Below are 23,791 nucleotides of genomic sequence, written 5' to 3'. Positions count from 1 at the left end.
AAAAATTCCCTAATGCCTACAAAAGTGCAGCTCTGTTCTGAGAGTCGCCTGAAAAAAATGTTACTTGACTAATTTCAAGTATAAAAACTCATTATGTAGCGATTAAAAGAAGTTTTAAGTGTCAGTCCTAGAAGCGTATTTTGAACTGCACCGCACACAAAAGTTCTGCTGCCAGTGCTGAGCTAGCAGCTCTCAGTTATGGCATGCATCCTAGCAAATATTCCATCCCAATTTGCTCTGTATCTGCCCCAGTAACAAACTTTTCAGAAATAAACAGGAATTTGTCAGTGAAGTTGGGAGAGATGACTCATTAGCAGTGACCATACACCACCAAAGAGCTGAGTAAGATGGGAGAGGCTGACCGTAATGGGACGTGACACCACAGTGACTCACCCTGCCACTTGACTTGCACATGACAAGGCACTCCAGCATAGGAACACACACAAGTAAATAAATTTTAAAAGCTCATAGAGTCCCTTCCCAATCACATTAATAGCAGACATATAGAAAATGTATCCGGAATTCTATTTTCATCTAATAAAAATAATACGTAGAGATCTTCTGGGAAATATGGGGTCAGAAGAATGGAATGTGAAATCACACAGGCTGCATGAGGAGATAATGGAAGAGGAAAAAAAATATTTCTACAATTATAGAATCATAATTTATTTTTCAAAAGGAGACCATCATAAATGTATTGTTTAAACACCTGAAATGATAGGTATAGGACTTAGAATTTACTGAACAACCCATAAAATATACAGCTTTGAAAAGTGTAAAGTAAACAATTCTTGTAGTAAAGACTAAATAAACCCTTTCTTATTTTTATATATATTTATATTTTTAGTCAAGAGATAAAAATTATAAACCTTGATGTGCACATACTATAAAAGAGATTTTTATTCCAAAGTAGAAAGAAAAAAACCAAACAGTTCAGTATTTTTTTTTCTATTCCCTCAATATTAGGGAAAATACCCTGGGTCTCTCTGCTTATTATTTATAACATTTATACGTATCTTCATTTAAAGATATGAAGAATTTTACCTGCAACTACTCTTCAAAAATGTACTGTTCTGCATTCAAATAAATAAATATCTGTCTGAGGACAGTGTAACCATACATAATATTTTCATTTTATTTATTTTTATCTTAGACATAACAGTAATTTTTTTTTTAGCTAGATGCATCCTAAAATTGACCTCCTAAATCTGCATTTAGCCTTGATTTAGATTTAGTTAAAATTCAAACACATACACCCCTCTCAGGAAAACACTGAAAGAAAATATTTCATAGAATTATAGAATGGTTTGGGATGGAAGGGACCTTAAAAACATCTAGTTTCAATATTCCTTACTTCCAATTTAGTTTATTGTGTTATTCTCTTCTCACAGTTTAGCTTTTATTTTGAAAGACTTCCATATAATTCTTTACTGGCTGAAAAAAAATAGCCAAGTTCTAAACCTATGAATTGCTCTGAATTTATTATAAACCTCAAATGCTCTGAACAGATGGAACAAGTATTTCATACAGTACATGACCTATGCAAAAATTCACAGGCTATATGTGTATAAAACAAGGAAAATTAGGTGGATTAACAGCAGGAAAGTAGCTACAGCATCTCTGTGTGATGTAGAGACGTGACTGTGAGCCCTTTGTCTGGACAGGTGCCAAGGCCTCCCCACAGTTACCCTAGCTGTAAATAGGTAGTTCTTCATTCAAGCTGAGAAGAAAAAAGGCAGACAGATGTGATCCCAGCCACATTGCTCCCTTGTGAGCTGTTGGCTGCAAAATACAAGTGGGCCGTAACCACGCAAGATCGATAAGTAACCTGCATCCAGAAGAGATCTTTGGTAGGTTTTGCTTTAGGGAAACTTACCCAAGCATCAAAGCATCAATAAGTCTGCTGGTTTCTCTATAATGAACAAAAACTAAAACAAATAATAACACGAAAACCTGAAATACAGATTTTTTCAGCAAAACTGATTTAACAAATCTCATTAGTTAATACAGTTTTAATGTAAGAGCTATTACATGCTTGAAAAAAAGATAGTTCCCATTTTTACCCATTTACACTGCTCTTCCAGAATTGCCCATGTTTTCTCCCTCACTCCTTTTCTAAATGAGTTTATTCTGTTTAAGTGCTTCTGTGCATTGACAATCTTTTCTGCCAGATTTTTTTTCCACTGCTTTGTTCCTATATCCAAAACGCAGAGCATCCCCACATCTTTCCCATAGGATTCCTTTCTTTGTTCATGTAGGCCTTTCTTTTTTTGCCTCTACTCCTCTGTTTACTCTGTGCCTTTGCTAATTTTCTACCACTTCAGCAGAAGAGAGTCCAAGCAAAGATAAAAAACAAATGGGAAGTAAAAACATTCCTTTGCTGGTCCACTGTTTTGTGCATGGAAGCGTGCCACTTCTGAGAGAACAGTCCAACTGGCACCACAGCCACCCCTGTGGCACTGGACAGCGATGTTATGTTGCTCAGGCAACCATTCCTAATTGTATTTTGGGATGCTGAGAAAACAAGTTGGATTTTTTTTGCTGGTCTGTCTGAAGGTCACAGTAGCATGGTGGCACTGAACACGGGTTACTGCCACAGCAAGCGAGGCACCAAAAACAACACTTCAGGCTACATATGTATGAAACAAGGCATGTTTTGCCCTACATGCAAAAACATGTCAATCACATAGAAAACCCCATCTAGTCTGCAGCCTCAGTCATGTAAAACAATGTGTACAACAGTTGTCATGTAAGACTACAACAGCTCCTATGCCAGAGACAATGTTATTCTAGACTCATGCTGAAAGCAAATCTGAATGTTTCTCCTGGCTTGAAAAATCAGACACAAAAAAGGCACTATTTATATATAACAGTATCCTACAAGAAACAGATTGTCAACAACAATTTGGCAGGGCACCATTAACATCTTTTAGAAATTGGGAAGAAAAATCTTCAGAATGTAAATGTCTGCTGAAACAAATGAAGACAGAAGCTTTAAGAGCAAGAGTTACTGCCTCAAAGTTCCTCCAAAGGGTTCATCTCAGTATATATATATTTTGCATCTTAAAAGAAACACACCATATGCTAGGATGACTTTTCTTAACTAGAAAAGTCTGCCTTATATTTTTGGAACAAGCAAGTTTTTCCTTGGGTATGTTTATTGACATGTTTCATAAACCTCAAATCCTTAACTCAAAAAAGAATCTATTTTGGCTGCATGAGAAAGCAGATTCTTTTTTAGTTCAGAGACTGAGACAAGGAAGAAAAGAGAAATTTCAAGTTAAAAAAACATTTAAATATCAAGATGCACCAAAAATGAACACTTCATTGAAAATGTATTCAGATAAAATTTCAAGTTTTCAAAATTGTCTCCATTTTTCCTTTTATGAAAAATAATTGTTAAACTTAATCTAAATTCAGTAACAAAGGCACACAATTGAAACATTTTTCAGAGAACAACAAACCAATAAACTGCACTTTCTAAACCAACAGAGTAACAAATCCTCTTCTGTGGATCACTGTAGTGTCTCTCTATTTTCTGCAGGGCCCGCAGGAGGCACAGATCCACCTGAACCTCTCTGCTTTCCCTTGACCCCAGAGCCATGCAGAAACTTGCAGCCTATCCTCTAAGACTAGCAGAAGGATAGAAAATTTTTCTTTTAATTGTGTTTACTCTGTTTTCACTTTGGTGTCTGCCCTGTACCACGAGGTTTCCCCAGCCCCTATTACTGGATGCAATGTCTCTGGGTTTCTTCAAGCCTACACACACTGTAGCACTCTATTATAATATACACGTGCCAAATTTAAGGTCTAGGAAGAGACTGGACCAGCTGGGTGGGGAAATGGGTATTTTAGCTCCCTGTGATACTTCCAACAGCAGTCCAACAGCACAGGGAGAGGCTTGGTAAGGGCAGGATGCTGTGCTCCCTGCTCTGAGTTACTGCCATGGGCAGGACACCAGGCTCAGCAGACCTAATGCACCACATCCAGCCTCTGCTCACCTTTCATGTCTAGGGGAGGCAAAAAGTATTTTCAAACTCATTAGCTTTATTTTTCAAAGGATGCTGTCCTAACTATCCCCCCCCCCCCCCCCCCCCAAATAATCCCAGTTCCCAGGGCCTGGGAATAGCTCCTACTATACAGAATAAGAGATATAACTGTAGAAATCTTGTACTTATTTATCCACAACTGGTCAGAAAGCTCTCATATACTTACTGTTTGTTTAGCTAGATTTGCATGTACTTGCAACTATTTTTGGCAAAATAACTTTCTTAGCCTCCATTATTTCCACAGCGGGTAGCTCCTTCCATGTGTTTCACCTTTTCAGACATATTCCCCTACCCGAGGAAAGCACTCCAGTCCTCTAACAGAAGCAAGCATATTTTACAACTGAGAACACTTGAACAAGACCATCTGAGGGGCCCACATCACAGATAACTGACTATCAAGATGTTCTGTATCCCAAAACACAGCCACTAGTACTTAACACACCAACAAGGTCAACAATGTCCTGCCATTATCATTCAGGGGCTTTCAACTTCCACAAAACACAGTCAGAGTCATTTTCAGTTTCATAATGTCACTTTTACATACACAATATAGATATGACAAAACATTGTTATTTAAGCCTGGAGGAAAAGACAAGGACAGTCATATTTCTCTATTATAAATTATTATGCACTCTGAAGCATTAATGAAACAAATTACATTAGTGGACTGTATTCAGAAGATAAATAACAGGAAAATTAAAGACTTGTCCTTACAACTACTTCTATTGGAAGTGTGTTAATTTTCTGAAAAGCTATGTGAGCAAATGATGAGTTACAACTTTACTTGCACAAATTTGGTGTTACAAAGAAAAAAGGTAACTCTTGTGGGTTTTTCTATTTGCATTCTGTTTTCAGTTCCGAGCTAATTTTTGGAATACACATTTCCTTGTGCAGTATTTTTGGGCAGACCTCAAAGTTTACTGCACACATGGCTCTTCATCTATCTCAGGAGGGCTCAAGGAGGGCACTGCTTGCACCCTTCAAGCTGCAGGACAGAGATATTAAAGACTCAAAGGCTCTTGCTGCAGTTGTGCATCCCTGATGATTGCCAATAAAACAAGCTTTTTTTAAGGACTCCATACTATACATAAAAGCAGGAATACAGGGGGATGCCCAAAATAAATAAATACATACTGTAAGCTATCAAATTATTTTAAAAGCCCTTTCATTTCCATATCAAACAGACATTTCATAAAATACACTAACACCAAAATGAACAGCATCCTCTAGACATTCTGTACAGACAGAGTCAAGAGAAATAGCATTTGTGGTCTCTTTTACTTAGACTAAAGGATGACCTAAATTAACACTGTGTTAAAGACAACAAAAAGACCTCCAGCAGTAAGCAGCTGAACATAAATCTTATTGCTTCAATTACTGTCATCATGATTTCTCAAAAGGAAGCAGCTCAGCCTTCCCCTGCAATTCTCAGTTAGGACTGATTCTCAACCTGAAAAGGGGACATTTATCACTGCTGGATGTATACTCATGGACAGGATACTAAAAATTTTCTTTCATGACGACATCTGACTTCACTCATGTAACATAAATCCCTCAGTTGCCAGGATTCCATCCACACCTCCAACTTTGCTGTTAACAGCCACCATAAGATTTTATCTGTGATCTTGCCTGAGCCAAGAAGATGTCTTGGCTGACACAAACTCCAGTCAAACTGAGTTCATTAAGTATTCCTCCTCCCTCTGCTCACTGACTTTGACAAATCAGGGAGCACTGTTCCCACTCAGAGTTCCTTATTCCCATGTAAAATGGTGACAAATTTGGATTTTCTAGAACAGGCTCAACAAAATACAGGCAGGATTCTAGTGATAAACTTGCATGAATAAAACTGGTGACCAAAATACAAGCATCCCCTTTTCTCTTTTCAGGAATTACACATTTATGAAACAGAAGATTTAGGCACCACCACTAAAGCAGAAAAAAGAATAAAAGGGTTTACTTCGTATTTTGCTGGCAATGAAAACCTATACATAGAATCACAGAATGGTTTGAGTAAAAAGGGATCTTAAAGATCATCAAGTTCCAACCCTCTGCCATGGGTTGGGTTGGAAGCTCCATCACCTTTCACTAAATCTGATGGAGCTGCTCAGAGCCCTGTCCAAACTGGCCTTGAACACTGCCAAGGATGGGACATCCACAGCTTCTCTGGGCAACCTGTGCCAGTGCCTCATCACCCTCACAATGATGGATTTCTTCCTTATACCTGACTTAACCCACCCTTTATCAGTTTAAAGCATTGCTCCTTGTCCTGTCAACACAGCCCTGTAAAAGGCTCCCTTTAGGTAATGACAGGTGCTCTAAGGCCTCCCTGGAGCCTTCTCTTCTCCAGGCTGCACAAAGCCACCCCTCTCAGCCTGGCTTCTCAGGGATGTGCTCCAGCCCTCACAATTTGTGTCAGAGGCTCCAGCTCAAGTCCTCAGGATTTTCTGAACTTCTAATGCCATACAACTCATGGTTTGAAGTTCAGCATCACCTCTTTAAGCTTCCTGTTGCCTACTGATTTCTTAGTTACTGAAAAATCTCCTACCATTATCTGGCAACAACATCTAGGCACAAGAATTGTCCTGAAAACAATACTTTATGCAAGATTAATGCCAGGAATAAACAATAAAATGCTAATAAAATATTTAAAGCCTTAAAAGGTACCATAAATATAGAAATAGAGATGAAATTTCTCCCTCTGCTCCTTGTTACTATTCACAAATTATAAACTCAAGTAAGGACAACTCAGTATTTGTAAATTCATTAGAATAAAAGCATTGATTCTGAGTCATCTATCATTTAGACAGTGAAAATCTATTGTGATATACATAAATGTTATCCCAAAAAGATTTTTATTACCATTCATAATACTTTCATTATCATAAATTAATATATCTTGAGAAAGTTATACCAGAAAACTGAATTAGAGTACCCAAGTTCTACTCAAAAGAGAGACTTAGTGTTTTTCCATTCAAACTTTTCATTAATGCGTATATTGCCACAGAATGAACAAAGATACTAAACTTAGACCCTTTTTTGTTAAGGCACTTTAGGACAATTTCATGCCTCAACATAGTATTTTGTTACCCTTTACATTTGTTCTAACTCAGTACTGACTTTCAATTTCTTTTGCAATTTCTTTTTCTTCCTTCAGAGGAGAAATCACTCCTGCTGTAAGGACAACAATAATTTTCTTAAGTAACTCAGTTAAGTTTTTCAACATTCTTCAGTCCTTCACAATATCTGGCAAATGAGCATTTAGCCAAATATGTCTCAGTAACCTCAGCCAAGATGCCCACAGCCATTTACACAGAAGAGAAACTCCCCTGCTGTATGCAATACCTGTTCCAAAATTAATCAACACCAGAAAATAGCAGTAAAATAATTCTTGAAAGACTACCAAGCAAATACACTAAGGAAGTAAAAAGGACTTGTAAGGTTAATTGCATTATGGCTACAGAGTGACACCTGACAAATATGTTTTGGGACAGCTTTCCAATTACAAAAAAATCTAAAAGGCAGCTTAAAAAGGAGGGGAGAAAAGCACTTTCCATAACAGCTGGAAATTGCACTGTTATGGAAAGAAAATTCCAAATTCATCCTTATTTTCTCTGATTTTTAACAAACATCCTGAAAAAGGAAAACAGCATCTATTTTAAAAAGCAGGCCTTTGCCCATGCATTGGAAAACTTAGGAAGGTTATTTTCCTTTCCTTTTTCACTCTTTCCAGGGCAGTGGTCTCCACTTCCCCATCACTCCAGCCAAACCCTCAGAAGACAAAAGGTTATGGAGAGCAGAAGTCTATAGTAGAAGTTTGAAACCAACAATACATTCATTCCCTTCAAATATTTGTTTTAGCCTTTGAAACTATTTGTAAAATGCTTATCCTGTCTCACAATATTTTTGTTTATAAAAATTAAATGCAAGACCAGAGCCTTCAAAGCACAAGTATTTAAACACTGATAAATTTCAGTGACTACAAAGAGCCAGCACATCTCCAAGTAAGTAAAAATCTAACCCATGACAGGGATCATTTTCAGTTTCCTACAAAGTTTTCCAAAATAAAAAATTCACCCTCTTAGTTGAACACAGGCTTTTAAAACGTACCACAGTTGCATCGTTATTTGATTAAGTACAAGCAATGGCTGGCCATGAGAATGACAAGCACTAAGTACACACTATGCAAAATATAAAGATAAATTAAAACCAGCTGTCTGGGAAACGCACAGAAGTCTGAGAAGACTGGAAGCATCACACTTCCTCCTTTATCTTTTAATGGAAAAAATTGACATTAACTGAAAAACTATTGATTTTCTATGCTGTTACCTGTGGGTATCTAAAGATTTGAAATTCATTTTTGCAGCATACCAAGATTGCTTAAAAAGAAAAATTTCAGAGAGGTCTGCTTGAATTACTTTCTGGGTCCCACAACACATACAGACATTTACTCCTGTTCAGACTTGTCCTCCTAAATGAGAAAACTGCATTTGGAAGATGCACCATTACATTCAAATCTGCTTCAGCACGGCTGAGATGTATAACCCACCTTGACAGGCGCACCAAACTAAAGCGCAGAAATATTTCACTTGCTGCTATTAAGAAATGGCACCTCCCAGTGCTTCTAGGCGTAAGAAGCGGCAGGAAAACAGCCCATTTTCCTCGGTGTGCCGGCGCTGTGACTTTGTTCTCCCAGGCCTCTTTCCTGTCGCGCCCCAGGCGCGGGCAGTGCCCGCAGGCTCTCCTGGGGGCCCGGCAGAGCCGGAGCGGCGGCGGATTCAGCAATGTTGGTTTTCTCAGTGTTGTATCACACAGCTGTGACACACTTTCATGGCAAACTACCCAAGATTCAGCCAAGGAAGCAGAACTATGTGTTCCTCAAGATATCTGCAGCCTTTGAGCAATTTGTTTCCACTAGTTTCCAAGATGGGAAGGCTGCCACAGACGCTGAAGAATAAAATCTCTGAAGCTGCCATACCCCCCACAAGCACGTTCACCACTGAGCACAGCGCCCACAACCAGACAAAGCAGAACACAAAACAAAACCATCATTTTTTAACTATGTTCATATCCTTTAAACTTATACAATGGCATTAAAAAAAAAACCAACAAACTGCTTTGTTATGAGATACTGCCTTTTTTCTAGAGAGAGCTCTGAGCCTAATATACATCAATCACAACTCAATAGTTGTGGTTTACTCTATGTAAAGCCCCTTCACCTGATGTGACTTAGCTGCTCCCCTTAGGGGAAATTCACCATATTTATCAAGTTATTGTTATTATCTACCTGCATTTTACACAGCATTATTCCTTACTCCATCTTTGGAATTATTTTTACTGATTTACTACAAAAAGACATGTGAAAAAGAATGGAGAAAATGTGGATGATTCTAAAGTCAATGGATTTATACTTTACAAAAGAATTCTGTGTAACTTTAAAATAATTCAAATAGTCAATAATATATAGACTAGTAAAGAGATACAGCACAGGTTTATGACTGGTATTTGACAGCTTTATGCAAAATGATTGAGCTAAAGTGCTCACAAAGTTAAAAAGAAAGCATACAAATCTGAAAACACTGAATAAATCTTTAAAAATGCTGAAGAACATTGAGGGACAAATCTAATAATGAATATATCAGAAGGTAATTACACCAGAAATACCATAAGCTGGCAGAGAATAGTAGTGTCCCTGTGCCTTTGCATCACAAGCCAGCAGCCAAGGGCCAGCACAGCTCTGGGCTGGGCAGGCAGCAGGAATCAGAGCTGGAGGCAGCAATCCCTCCTTCCTTCCTTCCTTCCTTCTCTGCCCATGCACTGCCCTCATACAGAGCAACATTCCAGCTATTAGAATGTGCACGCGTCAGAGAGGACAAGTGGGTGTTTGGACCTAAAAAGGTCATACAGCTGGGAGAGCATTGAGGCACCCAGGAAGGCACAAAAATCAGAACTATGAGCAGCAATGTGTTACACAGCCTCTGCAGAACTGGTCTGGGCATCTCAGCTGGAAACCTAAAACCCAAAGGTATTAAGAAAAATACCACAGCTTTAGGAAAGGCCAGATGACTACAACACAGCTATTTTAGCCAAACCTACTCCTTCTAGATTGATGTTACATTGTTTTGGCCAAAACAGTATGAAAACCCAAAGAAATTGATGAATAGGAATTCATTAATTTTAAAGGCAAAAAATCTGACACTCTCTCCTCCTGAAGTGTAGTTCAGAAAATTTAGATTTGTAGCAGGCAGATAGACACAGACAGCAGCTGTTATGGAAAGGGCAGGAGCTATGAACCCAAGCTGCCATGTCATTGCTCCATTTCAGTGCATCTGCAGATCCAACCACAACCTCTGCATCACCAGAAATGGCAATTAAAAAGCACATCATAGATTACTTCTGAAGCTTTTTCTTTGCCTTAAACTCACAGATGCTGTACTACTATGTGGAGCTATTGGAGAGTCCTGTAAGGGTCTCAGGGTTGGTCAGCTGGGCTAATTCTAACCCTCATTTCTGACTTAGTTTGAGGCCTCTCCCAGTAATCCTCAATCCACATCAAAAGAAAGAACAACCATTATGGTATTAATTAGAGATAGAAGTCACTCTTTTTATTAATTGTAAGTCCTGTCACAAAACAGTATTTATGGCGACTGGGCAAGAGGCAGATTTTGCAGCTACTAGAGAAAATACCTTGTTTGGGTTTTTTAAAGATTATTTTGCATTGCAAATAATAATTGCATTGCCTTGCAAGTCACTGAATTGCATACTGCAAACTGACCATGGGTTTTGTATGTCAGCTACGCTAGCAATTATTAGGACAACTGAGAAAAGCCTGCTCAGTGGAACAGCATGTAATTTACATTTAGCTTTCCACAGCATATTTGCACACCCACACAATATAGGTCACAGTTAAGGAGAATTAGAGAACTCCTTTTTTTCCCTTCAGTCAGAGAATGCATGATTATGTCACCCAAGAATATTACACCAGGTAGCAACTGTGACCTGCCTACACTTCCTAGAAGTTACACAGAGCAGAGTTGTCAGGCACAAGCGAATGTGGAAAGACAACTTGTATTTAACTGACAGGAAGAGGTAGGGATTTTAGCCTTCTTCAATCATTACACAGAAAGAAAAATAATTTGACTGGCTACAGACTGAACCTCTGACTCCTCTACAGCTCTATTTCATATCATTCCTATCCTTCTGTTTTTGGCAAGCATCTTATGAAGCTTGTTCTCCAGAAGCAGAATAAATTCCAGAAGCATGGACTTAAAGAGAAAAGCAACATAATTACTTACCAGAGGGATGTATATGTCATGTTCACATTGAGGTCAGACGGACTTCATGATGACTCAACACCAACTGCTGCTGTTGGGATCTCAGCATGTTGGAAGCTGTGTCATATTGAAGCTTCTTCCTTTTAACTAAGTATCATTGCCACCACTAGCCACCACTTTCTCACCCAGCTGACCCACTCTACTCTGAAAAAAACATTTGTCACTAAACTAACCACTCCAGCTTCCCATTTTCAAGATGAAAGTCCCTTTATCTAGTCAATTTCTTGCCATTTCTGTAGCTCTCCATCAGTGATTCTACCTTTCCATTTTCCCTAGATTTATCCTTACCAGGTGACAACACAGCTAACTGCTTCCCTAAATACCAATTTATAAAAGAAAATAAGTGGCTCTCCTCCATTTTCTCTGAAAATAAATTAATTAAAGAAACTTTTATCTCATGGCCAAAATCTCAAAAACTGTAATCTAAGAAGATGAGCTACAGTCTCTTTGGTTAATTTCTCCCCCACTTCTCCTATAACACTGCTGTTTCTTTCCAAACAAGGTTAAATTTGATTTTCAAAGGCAGAAGGGAAAAAACAGTTAAACACTGTTTTCCTGAAAAAAGATCAAAAGGGTGCCACACATCCCTGAGAAGGTCAGCTATAAAAATCCTCATAAAGTAGAAGTGGGAGAAAGAGTGCACTTGCAGTCCCCTGCAGATGCAGGTTGACTACACAAAGGACAGACACAGTAAAGGCAGAGGTGAAACAGGAGGAAAGATCATCAGCCTGGAACCATTCCTGTAGGATGTTAACAGAAACTTCTCTTGACCCAAATTCCATTTAACACCACATTATCCATACTGAGTTTGTCACAGGGGAAGAGGTTGAGGTGGCAACAAGAACTGAGACACCACTGCATCACATAATCTGAATAAAATAAAGTCATGTTATATTAAGCAGGATGAGTGTGGCATTTCTATCCCAGCTTGTCTATTCCATGATACACAAAAATCAAGATCCAGGAGACCCTGGCACAAGAGACCCTGAGGAACAGAACGCTCACTCCAGCTGCTCAGTGTGTCCAAGTCCTGACCAGTGGCCTGGACCTCCCACCAAGTGTTGTCTTCCGTGGCCCTTGTTCTGCTCCCCCACACCTGGGGCAACTGCTTTAATTCCTTTCTCATTTATTTATTATTTAGCTCTTTCTCATTTAAACCGTCAGCATGAGCTGTGAAAGTCTCACCAATTCCACTGCCCATATCTCAGGTCAATTAGCAGTCACCACCAAGGTTTCTGTAACTCTTTAGGCTCCCACTGCAAACATTTTACAGGAAGCAGGAGATGCTACAGAGCAAAGTCCTTCTATTGCTTTTCATTTTTCGGGACTGATCAGGTCAGCTGCTGCTGGGCAGATGTAGCCCAGGCCTCCTCTTCCAGAGCAGGTAGGCTTCACTCCATGGCACAGGTTTCATACAGACTCTTCTTTGGGCAACCTGAGTTTGTTAGATTTTCTGTTGAGAAATGTTTCAGTTCATCATCTGAAAAAGTGTATCACATTCCAAGATAAGGTTTCTTGCACTCGATCTTTAGATCATTCTTAGACAAATGTTACCTACTTTGGGTTGACTTGTCTTCCCAACAAAGCAATCCCAGATCTGTGCTCTACTCTACTGATGTAAAGGATCCAATGCATCATTTTAACACCTCTGCATCCTTCACAATCATAATTCACTAATTTAATTGGGAACAGCATGGGCTCTAGAAAAGCCTCATACCAACAGAACAGCATTTGCACTAGAGTGGGACTACATTTGATACCACATAGAGCTCTGTTAATACAGACTTTTAAGTAGAGAATCCATCAGTGCCTTGGCATCTCTGCTAGAAACATGTAAACCGATAGGGACTTAGCATGATTTTTGTGATTTCCACAAATTTCATGATAACTGAAAGGTACTAAGGGGTTTATGCAGTTTATAGGCTAGAAGCATCTCCATCTCTCAATTTCCACTGGGAAAAAAAAAAAGGAAAATAAAACTATTTTAGCAGAATTACAAATGTAAGCAGATCACACTGTGAAAGATCTTAACCAAGACTGCTATCTGCTAAATTCTGAGTAGATCCAACTTACCCATCTTATTCTCAGCATCTCAAAATAAGAGGGAAAAGATACATTGGAATGGGAGGAGAGTCTAAATTCAAAAATTGTGAAATATTTGATTGAGGAACACAGAATGTTTTAAATATGCCAAAGCACTGGATCCTGTGAGAAATATAGATATCATCTTCCAGCAAAAAGACAGCAAGAAAACCACTTTCCACAGAGGGAAATTGGGGTTTTGGTAGAAAACCTAATCTTCAAATCTAGCATGACACCTGCTAATTAAAATTCTTGCAATTCTATATTAAACTCACAATAAGCTAGAGACTTCTTTTCTTCACACATCAAGATTATCTCCTCTAAGAGAAGTGCTCTCAACTAATATTAAAATATATTCACCTTTAAGCAACTGGGGAAAAAAAAAAGGAAATATTTAATTCTGTTTAAAAATGCTCTGCTACAATGAGGCATTTCTAAGAATCACTATAAAGCTCTCCTAATTTAATCATATTACAACTGCCACACATTCCAGACCCATCCTCTCACTCTTCTTCAATCTCCAACTTACTCTTCCTTCAAAGCTTCTCTTTTTAATGTTGTAGGTAACAAGTAATGACAGACAATCTTTTTTGGTTTCTGAGTTGGTGATGGAGGGGCTCACACCAAAACCATTTAAGCAACCATTTAAGTCTGTAGATTTCTCAGAAAGACAAGCTTGGAAATTCACCATCTCCCTACTTGCTGCTACCACCCATACCTGTAAACAGCCCTCAGCACTGCAGACTGACACATTTCACTTGGAACCAGCTTCAAAACTATCTGGAAATTCCACAGGGGTTTTAACATATGTATATCAGAAAAAGAATAATTCTGCATTCCTGAGCACTGTCTATTTTCCACTTTTAATATAAAATTAACAATTTTCTGGATATCACCTATAATGGCAAAACAAAATTACAAAAAAATATATATTGGGAGGACCCTTTAGGCGTCACTTACCCAAATCCCATTAAAAAAAGGAAAAACAGCAACAAAACCAACCCCATTTTTCCCCATTTAACAGCTGTCTCTAGTATTTCGGTACTGTTCACTTTTTTCCTCCCTTAATCTTAACAAGTCTATGCAGCCCAGAATTTTCCCTAAGAGACACAACTTTACAGGGTCATTTTTGTGGTGCTCTCCCATTTTCCATATTTCACATTTAGCTGTTCTCCCTTTCACTGGTTTATCAGCTGTCAGCACCAAAAGGCTCTTCCACCCTTTTCCAACTCTTTTAAAAGGAACAACCCCAAAAGAGGGACATGTTAGAAATACCATTTACTTGGACATATAAAGCAGTGGCATTAAAAACAGTCAAATTTTTAACTGCCTCCGTGTCTGTATTCTAACTTACAAGAACGAGCTGAAACTTTGTATTTACAGGTCAGAAAACCTTGGTACGGAGATTGTGAAATGAATTACAAACACAGTAACACCGCTCATAGCACAAACTCTGCTAGCAGAGCCTAAGACAACAGCAATAGGATATGGGGTAATGGTTTTAAGCTAAAAGAGGGTAGATCCAGGCTGGATACAAGGAATAAGTTTTTCGATGATGATGGTGACAAAACACCGAAGCAGTGAGGCAGTCAATACCCCATCTCTGGAAACATCCAGGCCAGGCTGGCTGGGGCTCTGAGCAGCCTGATCCAGCTGGAGAATGTGCCTGTTCATTGCAAGAGGTTGGACTAGCAGACCTGTCACGGTTCCATCCAACCCAAACCATTCCATGACTCTATAACTACATATTCCTTAATGCTTCATAACATTATAACCAAAGTCAGCTCATGTTACCTGACCCCTCATTATATATTAAATATATATATTGCCACTAGATTTGTGGCAGCTGGAGTTTCCTTTATAAGACCAAAGCCATATTTTAAATTTGCCAGAAATTCAACATCCCTCAAATGGCCTAAGCATACTTACTTTAATTCATCTACTGTACCTTTTGCTGCTTCCTTCAACACCTAGAAAGTTGATATGGCAAATTCAACACACACACACACCCTCCACCGCCCCCAAAAAAGTAAGCATTTACTTTAGTATTCCACTGTGAAGGATTTTTTTTAAATCACATTAAACTTAGCTCACAAAAGAAACACAAGTCTGAAGGAAATTCTTTGAGAAATTCCTTTTTGAAGTCTAATTACCCAGAGTAACATTTCCCATGAAAATTATCTACAGAAACTACTGCCTTTTCCCCTACCAGGCTAGTCAAAAGCTTCAAAACCAGAAAACATTTAGTTACAAGGAAAAGGAAAAAAAAAAAACAAAAACAAACTCCCAGAAATGTCTAGGAACTGTTCGAATTGTTCAGTGGTTTAAAAAAAAATAGAAAATATGTGAGTAATGTACAAGCATTTGCTGCCCTATATATGAGGCAGAAGGGCTAATTAAATCATTAGGACAGGCTCATTTTATACATACACACACATTAAAAATATAAACACACACACATTAAAAATATAAACACACACATCTTTAGAGTGAAGTGCTGGCAGTTCCTTCCCATCTCCCACTGCAGGGACAGCAAGCTCTCCAGCATGGCACAGGCACAGAAGGCTGACTAAAGTCCCTTAAGAAATACAGCCCTCCTGAGACAAAGCCCCATGGTAAAGAAGCACTAATTCTCAGAGAAAAACCCATGCTGATATCCCATGGACTTGAAAGAACAAGAGCAAACTCATTCACTTCCATCACACTAAGAAATCCTTCAGTAGCCTGTGGCTCAGCTGAAATGCACAGCACCCAGGGTACACACATACACAACCACACTCACGTGTGCCACAGGACTAAAGGAAGGAGTAGTATGAACACTCTGCTCCCATCTCCAGAGTGGCAAAGGAGAGCAGGCTCATGTCTACCACCATTTGCAACACAGCAGGAGGTCAGGGACTGCCCTATTATACAAGTCACAGAGCTTGAACTTTCCACAGCCATGGCAGCTTGTAATAATGTCCTAATCGCTTCTCAGAAGCACAGGTACTTTCACACCTGAGTAAAGTGTGTTTTTGATGGCTGTATAAAAACACATCTGAGCATATAAATACACAGAGTGCAGCCCTCCAACACCAGCACTTGGAAAAATATGCCATGTGTGTTCCTACAGGTATATGCAAATCAGTGTTCACATCACAGACAGTCATGAATGAGCTCCCAGAATGGGCTAAGAGCAAAAATATCCCAGCAATAAGCAAGGCTGCAGACAAGGCCCCCAACAGCACAGCTCCAAGCACTCTGCAGGATCTGGGAGCGCAATAGCAAATTAATGGGAAGTGGAAGAAGCATGCTTGATGAACTACAGTACAACAAAGGGTACCTCTTTCAGCCTTCAGCAGCAAGGGAAAATGTTTAGGGAATCTTCAGTAACAAACCCTCCAATATTGTTTTCCAAATATACATCCTGCCATGTACTTGGAAAGAAAAGGTTGTTTAAATATAAACCTGTTACGGTTTTCAAATAATCAGTGTTGTACACATCTCTGTTAATTTATCTGAGGTGGAGAGAAAAGATAAAATAGTCTCCAGTGTAGTTTTTAAACAAAAAGAAAACAGTATTTATTATATATACATAAAATGCTTCACTAAACATATAAGATCCATAACAATGACATCTGTTTAACCTCTAAAGGTCAAGGTCATGTCATTTACACCAAGATAAAAAAGTCTAATTATACTATCTACAGTTTTATGGGCAAAGGCTGGTTATTAGAAAAGAACTATTATAAACCAAACACAATTACACTGTAGAGAAACCATTAGATACTTGATGAGATTTTAATCTTTGAGCTAGTATCATTCTGCAAGTTAATCATCTAGAGAACAGAAAATCTGTTAGGAATGCAATTAAATGTACTAGTTCCATTAAAATTGAGCTGATATAGTTAATTGTAGTCCTAAAATAGCAAATTCCTCACACCTTCACTAAGCATTTTTTTCATCTACTGAGTAATAGTCTATTTAAGGAACACTTCACTTAAACTCTCAAATAAGATTTGTGAATACTTTTGTTCTCTCACACTAGCCCATACAAGTTGCACTGACATTTGCTTTTTGACCTTGGCTTCCTAATTTGCTCTGAGAAGTCCAGCAAGGTCTTTTGTTTCAGTTACTTTTGGTCCATGGTACCTGCATTGCTGAAGCTTTCGGGAAGAAAATCACCAATGTATCCTCCCAGCACACGACAGCAATTAGAAACTGACACGAAATGACGAGCCAATGGCAAAACTCACGTCATACAGTCATTTTAAGCATCAGCACTTCTGGCAAACACATGATTTCCAAACATCAGTTTTAATGAATCCATATATCTTCAAAGTATGTGTAAGGGATTTGCAGCCTTACTAGCAAATTGGGAATACAGGCCAATCCTGCCTTTTTTGGAGAGAAACAGAATGAAAACAAAAAGGCATCCTAAGAGTGCATCAACTCGGCAATAGCTAATCTGCAACTGAACCTCACAGACCACACAGTTTATTGGAGCATTTTAAATTGCTCTGCAGGGAAGGGCGAAAAAATCACGACTTCGGGGAGCGCCAGGGAAGCCGGGGCTGACACCGGCGCATCTCCGCGCGGATGCCGTTACGTAACCCCGGCCCGGCCCCCCCGGTCCGGATGCTCCGGCTGCGCCCCGGGGCCTCAGAGCCACGGCCGGGCCGGACCACGGCCCCGGTCCCGGCCCCGGGCTCGCCGCCGCCGCCGCGCCCCGGCCGCTCCCGCCTCCCCCGGCGGCACCGCCGCGGCACCGGCACCGCGCAGCGCCCGGCGCGCCCGACCCGCGGCTCCCCGCGCGGCCCGGCCGCCGCCCCGGCCCCGCACCCGCGCCCCCAGCGCCGCCGCTCCGCGCCCACCTCCTGGCCGGGATCCGCGGCGCATCCCCGCTGCGGCCCGGGAAGGCTGCGCCCCGGCGCTCCCGCTCCCTCCCGCCGCAGCTCCCGCCCGCCTGACGGAGGCAGGGAAGGAGGGAGGGGGCGGGCAGCCGCAGCCCCGCCGCGCCGCCCCCCGCCCCCGCCCGCGGCCAAGGTGCCCTCCGCCGGCCGTACCCACCTGCGCCGGCCGGCCCGGCCTGCCCCCGCGGCAGCGACGGGGCCCGGCTGCCGGGGCCGGGCCGGCGGGGGCTGGCGGCGCGGGGATGCTCGGCCGAGCGCGGCCGCGGCCCTCTGCGCGCAGCGGCGGGGCGGCGCCGGGCTGCACGGCTCCGGGCTCGGCACGGCACCGGGCTCGGCACGGCTCCGGGCTCGGCACGGCTCCGGGCTCGGCACGGCTCCGGGCTCGGCACGGCACCGGGCTCGGCAGGGCTCCGGGCTCGGCACCTCCCCTCGCCGTCCCTCCGCAGCCGGCCCCGTGCGCCAAGCGGAGCCCCGAGTCGGGATGCTGCCGGCGTGTCGGAGAAACCGGGCACCGGCGGGGCTGCGCTCATGACATCAGGTCTGGAATTAAACGGGAAAGCACGTGCTGTGCTGGAGCGAGAGGGACCGCCGTGCCAGGGGCGGGAGGACGGTGTCAGACAAAGGGGTGCCGCCAAGGGACCGGGCTGGCAGCGGCAGCCTAAGCGCCTTTCCCCACCCAACCTTGGTGACACAAGCATGACACCCAGCCTTGCACAGTCACCCTCCCGCAGTGGTCACTGCGTTAGCTGATCAATCTTTGTCATCTGATAAAGGGAGGTTGTAAAGAAACACATTACACGCGCCAGAAAGCTGCCGTAGAAATTACTCCTCTGATTTAATTTGTGTTAGGTTTTTGAGGGTTGTTTTGTTTTGGTAGGTCGGTTTTTTGGGGATGCGGAGTTGCTTTTTTCCCCTGTAGATCCTCCATCACAGCTTTTTCAACATCCTTGATAACTTAAACACACCTTCGGAAAGGGGAAGCTGGACTGTCTTGTGTAGAGAACCCATGGAGTGGAACAGGTCACCCTGCTGTGGAGCAGGCAGGTTGTAAACTCGTCTGTCTGGTAAGTGATGTGCCTCTGGCACCCTGGTCCTGCTGCTTGGGCCTGGTCACTCCCTGTCCCCATGGCTGGTGCCCCTCCTGCCCTCCAGAGATGGCTCTGAGGCCTCTCTCAGCAAACTGTACTCATACTATTTACATCCCCCACCTCGGCCCTGCTCTCTGGTTCATGGTAACAAGATTGGAAATAGATGTCATTGTCCAAAAAAATCAATTGAAATCCCTGGAGAACTAGATGCCACCGCCAGCAAATTTCAATAAGGGAATGGGGGAGAAGGGCAAATACTGCTGAAAAAAGTAGATTTGCAAAATTCTATAAATTATTGAACCTACATTATTCATTAGGCAAAGATAGGCTGTGTGATGCTGATTTATGTTTTTCCTATTGTCCAAACTAGCAGCTGTAGATTTGGCAGTATTATTGTGCAACAAAGGGCACCCTGGCATACAAAAGCCATAGTCATTTTCCTATTAGAGAAGAGACCTCCATAGAAGGATCCCTTGACATAGTGTTTTTTGTGTAACTCCTCAGATAAGCTTCCTGGAAAAAAAGCTTGATTCTTTCAGCTGAACCCGCAAGTGTCATTCTAAATGTGGTTGAATAAAGCTAGGAAATTCATTAAGTAATATGGGTATTCTCAGTTCAGTCAGAGAGAAAAAGAGAGGTTTCTGCCAGCAGGGCCTGGGAAAGAGTTGCAAAGGAATGTAAATAATTCTCTATCTCTCTTGTTGTTCACATTGTTTATAGATATGTTCTGCCACCGTGCATCATTCACTGCACACCAATGGTATGGTATGTTTTTAAGACCAATGAAATTAGTTTGCATGATACCCTCTATAAAAGAGTAATGTATTTGAAATAAATCAGTTGGAGTTCACTTCATATAGCCTTCTGACTGGAGTTCTTCTGTTCCTGTCCTGCCTCAACAGCAACAAAGTAACACTGTTTTTTTCTTTTTGATGTTCAGTTTCCAAGAGCTGAAGCCAGGAAGAATATTAAGCAGGACTTTGGTGGGTGTCAGAGTAAGTTTCATGTAAAATCCTCAGAAAGGTTAAGTACAGAGCCACATACATTATAGAACACATTTAAGATTGGATTATTAGTGATGCCTCTCCCCCAGTAAAGGTGCAAACAAGGCAATGTGCCAATGTCAGTAGTACATTGGATATTATTTACCAGTAAATGGAGGGGATGGGGGTGGGAAAGAGAGAAAAATAAGGAAAAAGAAGCAGGGGGACTCAGGAGGAAAGAGCATGAAAGAGAGACATCACTGTGATAGAAAGATCCAGAAAGATCCACCTGTGGATCCAGACTCCTCTTCTGGTCTTCTCCATTGTGAGGGTGCCATAAAATGTAGAGTTCAATGGGTTAATACCTTCAGGTGTCCACGGGAATGCCCAAGCAGCTCCCCTCCATGGGAAGGGATGTTTTACACCGTCTTTTGCAACACTGGATCTGTTGCAACATTGTGTATCCTGCGCAGTCCCTTGGTGGAAGGTCTCAAATTAATCTGGGGGTGCTCTGGGGGTCTTTAATGGCTTACACATGACAGCTGCCTCTGACATCAGCAAAGTCAAGCCAGTTATGCCCCATCACAAGGGATGCATGTGTGTGAATGTTTATGTCCTGTGTGGATGTGACCTGCCCCAAGGAGGGGCAGCAGAAATGTCACAACTGGGCTGACGACAACTGGCAACACCATCCCTTCTCTGGAGAGTCTGCTTCTTAACTGGTTCAAAGCCCAGCTTGTAGCCTCCAAGGATGGATGTTCATTCCCTCAGTCTCATGTGGAGCAGAGGCTTCACCACCGCATCCCCAAAACCTCTCCCCATCCACCCCAGCCGTGGTGGGGAGAGTGTAAACCTCACCTCAGCAAAGACGTCTGTGGCTATGGCCCCCCCATCAGCCAGAGCTGATGTTCCAGCAGAGCTGCTGAGCTGGCTTTCCTTGTGGATACACTCTTCTTTCCCAGCCTTGTTTACTTCTCCTTAGGCCCGAGACAATTGGATAATAGTACCACCTTTATCCTTCCCATCAGGTATTTTAACTCACAGTTCAGTTCCCCAGATTCAGGCAGGGTGGGCTTCATGCAGCTTCTTTAGAGACTTCGCCATAGTGGGCAAAGTCCTCTGATGACTGTAACAGTGGTTACCCCAATTATGATTTTTAAATTTCTTACAAACAGTAATTCCCAGAATGTAGTCACTTATTTTTCTTCTAAAATAAATAACAGTGCGGGGAGATAGAGGTGTCTTAATGTTCATTCAAAAACACCATTTCAGACAAGACATCACTGTGACCTGAAAGAAATTCCAGAAAACTCTATTGTTAGAGTTGAAAAAGTTGAAAACTCTATTGCTTACTTGTTTCCAAACAACTTATTCTTTAATATTCTAACAATCTTGATACCAAATTCTTAAGTGGTTATTCTACAGAGAAGTCTGGGGTTTTTTTCACTGATTTGCCTATACTTAAACCAAAGAGAAACAAATATGTAGGGCAGCTTAAATATTGTTTTAAAATAACAGAGTTACATTACGTAGATGGTGGAAGGCAAAGTGCTGTGCATGCACACAGGTACCCTCATCTTCTAAGGTCTTAACTGATAGAATTTATACAGAACTTACAGTTTTTAACAGAACTGATAATTAGATTACTGTAATCATTCCCATTCTTTACATCAGGCAGCAGGGAAGTTTATTAAATATAAAATGAAATGTTTGCTTACAGCCCTGGGTTGAGGATAAGCAGATCTATGGACATTGAAAATATTTACTTACAGAACTTTAAGAAAATACTTTTGTTTTCTCCTGTAATAAGCAATATTGTTGTTTCATTGCTGTCATTTATTGTTAGTGGGTGTGTGTTTGGCAAAACGGTTCCCTTAGGCAAGGCATAGGTAAGAGACAGGCTTTTAATGAAGATTTTTGTAAATTACACTTTGCATTTTTGAAAATTCATTGAATTATGCAAATCTGTAAGAGTACAGTAGTAATAACAAGTGAACGGAAGTGCTTTGAAGAAAAAGCATGAAGTAGAGCACCAAAGAGCATTTAAGAGTGTGTGATAATAAACAAATTAGGCAGAAGCTGTGAGAAGGCAGGCACCAGCTGATGGAAACTGAATGTGCCCTAGAGTAAGGGAGTGCCACAGGAGTGAAGAGCCATCTCCAGGAATGGCTGGAGATGAAAGAAAGCACAGCTGCCACCAGGACCAGATCCAGTAACCAGATCAACTTCCCCTTTTTGACAGATACTGACAACACAACATTATTTACTTTCCTCTTTGAGTCCTCTTTAGGGCTGAATTGCTTAGAATACTTCTAGATGAGCACTGTTGCACCTAAATAGCCTAAAATTACTAGTGTGAAAACAGTTTCCTGATGATGCAAAATTACTCATGGTAGGCAAAACAAAAACTGACTCTGAGCAGCTGTAGAAAGATCTGACAATGGTGAGCAACAGGGCAATGAGATGGTGGCTGAAAGTCTGTCAATAAATAGCAACTAATGTAAACAGTAATGAAAATAATCCTAACTAAACTTACATAATAATGGGCTATAAATTACCCTTTATTACTTGGAGTCATTGTGAGTAGTTTTCAGCAAACATTGGTTTGCTACTCAGCAGTAGTCCAAAAGGCAAACAGTGTTAGAAATTGCTTCCAAAGCAGCAGAAAACAAAGTAGGAAAGCTCATTACAACCCTGCATAAATGTCTTTGCACTTGAGTGCTGTGTACAGTTCCAGTTCCTTTATATGATAATGTGAAACTAGAAAATCCATGTATGCAACTGAAAAAATATATGCAGAGGTATGGGAAAAACAGAGATTACCTAGCTTCAAAGAGTTTCAGAGGGTCTCCAGGATAAATTCCAAGAATGCTATTATATATGGGCATCGAGGCCATTTTTGCATCCTTGGCCTTTAAACAGGCAAAGGGTAAAACTTATTGATAGCTGCTGATGGACAACCCATGTCTAAAATTCTGGTCATAATTTTAAGTAGCTTAGTTGGTATGTTACCACATGGAAGAAAGGCAGCAAATTTTAATGTCCCACTGCATGTTTATAAGAAGTGAATTCAGAATACAAGTGAATTTTGTGGATTTGATTAAAATTTTAAAAAAACAGTGGGTCAAAACACGCACTGCATATATTCACGTCATTGCCTTTGATTTTGTTTTGCTGATTAAACATAACTTCATTCCTGCTATCCTTAGCTAAAAGACACATAAGAAAGGGGATTTACTGTGCCCAGCATGAGGATAATCAGCATTCCAATACTTAAAATAACTTTCAGCCATCTTGCAATTTTATTTGTGAAGCTGCTTATAATTTCAAGTTTAGAAAATATTCCCAGCATATATTTGCATTTTC

General features: G+C 41.0%; 1 protein-coding gene across 10 annotated transcripts in view; it reads right to left on the bottom strand.

Annotated features, from left to right (window-relative positions):
* OSBPL6 (oxysterol binding protein like 6) overlaps nt 1-18,580 on the bottom strand; it is a 95,523-nt gene extending 76,943 nt beyond the window's left edge. For 6 of the 10 annotated variants that reach the window (XM_021552440.3, XM_021552445.3, XM_021552444.3 and 3 more), the window contains exon 1: nt 18,316-18,447. The gene's annotated coding sequence lies outside the window, so the exon portion shown is untranslated. Of the gene's footprint in view, nt 1-8,595; nt 18,066-18,315; nt 18,448-18,511 lie in introns of those variants that run through there. The other 4 variants (XM_021552443.4, XM_085584527.1, XM_085584528.1 and 1 more) reach the window with 4 other exon arrangements.
* Nucleotides 18,581-23,791: the final 5,211 nt, after the last annotated feature.

The sequence above is a fragment of the Lonchura striata genome, chromosome 7 (assembly GCF_050655825.1).
Source record: "Lonchura striata isolate lonStrDom1 chromosome 7, ASM5065582v1, whole genome shotgun sequence".
NCBI classification, from domain to species: Eukaryota; Metazoa; Chordata; class Aves; order Passeriformes; family Estrildidae; genus Lonchura; species Lonchura striata.
The sequence above is the reverse complement of the archived record's forward strand: the minus strand, read 5'-3'. Positions and strand labels throughout refer to the sequence as shown.